Consider the following 3,917-nt stretch of genomic DNA (forward strand, 5'->3'; position numbering starts at 1 on the left):
CTTTCCGTTTATCCTCTTCCGTGAAACCCCAAGTTGGGTGATGATCTCACTTATTTTCTTTCCTAACATCTCTTCTTTTCGCCTCTGCACTCCACAGAGAGTCTGTTAAAATGTCCACATCCCCCAGTCCTCCTTTCCACTACTGTAGTACAGTGCCTCCTTCCAGTTCACAAATGGTAATCTGGAGCCACCTTCAGATGGGCACATGACCTTAAAGGACAGATTTACTCTTTCCAATTCCACTCTCTTGTCCAGCCCCACCCGCCTCTGACTAAGGGCTTATACATGTGAGACAGCTGCTTTGAATGAGGAGTAAGGATCTGGTTGGTTAAAAGACAGAAATTAACAGGGATACATAACTGAACTGTGACCTCATTATCACTCTGCCTTAACCAAGTTGACTGCTACAGAATCCCCAAGGTCCAATAGGCCTACCAAGCCAATTTGCTTACTGTCCCCTACTAATTGGTTTAACTAATTACTGCCATTTAAACTTTCCTAGTTTAGTCCCTATACTTGAAACAACCGATTTCTTCCCATGTCTCCACCATTCTACATCAATAACTTCCTTCAAGTACTGACTCAAAACACACCTCCTCCAGGAAGACCCTCTTGACTGAACCCTTCCTTCAACATTACTCTGAACACATAATGCCATGTAATCTAGCATGTATCCTATATTCTGTAGTTGTTTCACATGTATATGTATGTTCATCTACTAAGTTATAAGCTCCTCATAAAGAGACACCATTACTTCTAATTTTTGACCTCCCGACCAATTAGTACAGGGCTGTACATCGGGTGAGTCCTCACATTTAGTCAGAAGAAGGAAAACTGAGGCTTAAAAATAGGCAGCCATCTGTCTAGAGTTACCCAAATATGAATGCTTGTAGTTCAATCCAGAAGGACTGTCCATATAAGAAGGTTTTATCACCACTTCTGGCCTCCTCCTCCCATACCCTGTGTGTCTCCCTGAGCCCTGAAAGTATCAGTGTTCCCTACATCAAATCCCTTTTTTTCCTACTGGGAAATCCTCTTTTGATGCTCTAAATAATATTAAAAATAACTCTTCTAGCCCGTCCTCCTCCCTCCAATTGCCCAGAGAACCAGGCTGGCAACCTCTCTTGTTCACCTCCATCCCCTAGCCAGAACCGGGCACGTGACCCCAGCTGAACCCCTGACTCCAATTCCTCAGGTTACCTAGAGTTATTTTGGGCAATGGATACCATGTATGCCCCTCCTCCTTATCCTCTGGGCCATATCCTAGTTTAGCCCTTCCTGGAAGGCCCATCATACCCAATAGCCAAGTCCCAACACCCATATCCATTTGATCCTTTGCTACCTTTGGTTTCTGCTGCTGCTTCATCATCATCATCAGTCATCAAATATTAAATGCCTGTTTCTCTATACTGATATTCTGGAGCTTAAAAAAAACTATACCTGGCTGGGCACGGTGGCTCACGCCTGTAATCCCAGCACTTTGGGAGGCCGAGGCGGGCGGATCACGAGGTCAGGAGATTGAAACCTCCTGGCTAACATGGTGAAACCCCATCTCTACTCAAAGTTAGCCGGACATGGTGGCAGCACCTGTAGTCCCAGCTACTGGGGAGGCTGAGGCAAGAGAATGGCATGAACCCCAGAGGCGGAGCTTGCAGTGAGCCAAGATCCCGCCACAGCACTCCAGCCTGGGCGGCGACAGAGCGACACTGGTCTCCAAAAAAAAAGGTGAAATGAGAAACAAAGGTGTACAATTTAACCAGATTGTGGCAGTATAAACTAAGTATGTAAGTGTTAAGGAGAACTAACAAAAGGAAAAGAGCCTATTAGCCAGAGGAGACTTCCTGGAAGAGGTAAGTTTAAATTTCTTCATAATTTTTGTGTGTGCATGGAATCACGGAGTGATTGCTCCTAAGCAATATTTTAACTTTTATTTTCAATATGGTAAAAATTTTAAAAATTCCAAAAGGTATATAGTGATAGGTAAATTTCTCTCTCATTCCTTATTTCCTATACCCCAGTTTTTCTTTCTGGGAAAAAAGGACTGTTACTAGTTTCTTAAGTATCTTTCTAGCAGGAAAGCAAGGGAAGGCTTTTTTTTTTTTTTTTTTTTTTTTTTTTTGACATGGAGTCTGTCTCTGTCACCCAGGCTGGAGAGCAGTGGCTCCATCTCGGCTCACTGCAACCTCCGCCTCCTTGGTTCAAGTGATTCTCCTGCCTCAGCCTCTGCAGTAGCTGGGATTACAGGCGCGCACCACCACACCAGGCTACTTTTTTATATTTTTGGTAGAGATGGGGTTTCATCATGTTGGCTGGGAAGGATTTTTTTTTTTTTTTTTTTTTTTTTTGAGACGGAGTCTCGCTCTGTCGCCCAGGCTGGAGTGCAGTGGCGCAATCTCGGCTCACTGCAAGCTCCACCTCCCGGGTTCACGCCATTCTCCTGCCTCAGCCTCCCAAGCAGCTGGGACTACAGGCGCCCGCCACCCTGCCCGGCTAATTTTTGTATTTTAGTAGACACGGGGTTTCGCCGTGTTAGCCAGGATGGTCTCGATCTCCTGACCTCGTGATCCACCCGCCTCGGACTCCCAAAGTGCTGGGATTACAGGCGTGAGCCACCGCGCCCGGCCGGGAAGGCTTTTTTGAAATGTATTTTCGCCGGGTGCGGTGGCTCACGCCGGTAATCCCAGCTCTTTGGGATGCCGTGGCAGGTGGATCACCTGAGGTCAGGAGTTCGAGACCAGCCTGACCAACATGGTGAAACCCCCGTCTCTACTAAAATACAAAAATTAGCCGGGCAGGGTGGCGGGTGCCTGTAGTCTCAGCTACTTGGTAGTCTGAGACAGGATAATCACTGAACCCGGGAGGCGGAGGTTGCAGTGAGCCGAGATCGTGCCACTGCACTCCAGCCTGGGGGACGAGAGTGAAACTCCGTCTCAAAAAATAAAATAAAATGTATTTTTATTTTTTAATTTTTTTCCTCTCCCCGCAAGGGAGGATTTTTATATATAAAGCCTTGACAGGACGCCAGCATGCTGCACTTCGTCCATTTCGTGTTCTCTTCAATGTGTATTGAGTTGTGAAACTCTGAACAGGACCCTGGATCACCTTTTATAAATTGTATCAATTTTTCAATCTCCACTTTTCGTCTTCCTCCTTTTTCCGTTTCTGGGTTGAGATGACCTCCATTCTTTTCTTCTCTAATTGACGGCTCTCTGGCCTCTCCATTGGAGGAGGGGAAGCGCCACAGGCTGTTCTGGGGAGAAATTGTTGAGTGTTTTCCACTTTAACCTTGCAATGGAATCAGTAAGGAGTTGGAAAATGCCCCTTCTGTTGGTCTTGGCGGCCTTTTCCAGCTGCCAGTTGTCATGGCCTCTTTGTGGGTGTTTTCTGCAGTAGAATCCTCCTTGGGGTTTCTCTGCAGTTTGAGCACTTTTGCTATTTATTCTCTACCGAACTCACGCCTCCGCCAGTGGAGATACACGCTTTCCCTCCCTCTGGGGCTATTGCCATACATAATTCCCAGTTCTCCACCCGCCAGTTCCTCCTAGTCTGTGGGGGATTTCGGGGTGTGGAATCGCTGACGGGAGGAGTTAGCTCGGGCGGGAGCATTGTGGACTGGGTAAGATCTGGCCAGCCGTTCGGTCCTCAGTTTGGGAAGCACCGCGGGACTAAGGCCCAGGTTTCCGCCAGGGTCTTGTGGGGAACCCCTTGGGCCGCCAGACTGGAGCGGAGAGCACAGCGCGGCCAGCTGCGTGAGCCGGGGAGCCGGCGCGCGAGTTCGGGGGTGCAGGGGCTGCTGGGGCCGCCAGGGTGGGGCGGAGGGCGCTGCGGCCGGGGTCCGTTTGCGCGGGGAGCGCCGGGACCAGGACGGCCGCCAGGGAGCGCTGCGGCCTCCAACTCGCCCGCCCCCCGGTAGGCGG

The sequence above is a fragment of the Pan troglodytes genome, chromosome 10 (assembly GCF_028858775.2).
Source record: "Pan troglodytes isolate AG18354 chromosome 10, NHGRI_mPanTro3-v2.0_pri, whole genome shotgun sequence".
NCBI lineage: Eukaryota > Metazoa > Chordata > Mammalia > Primates > Hominidae > Pan > Pan troglodytes.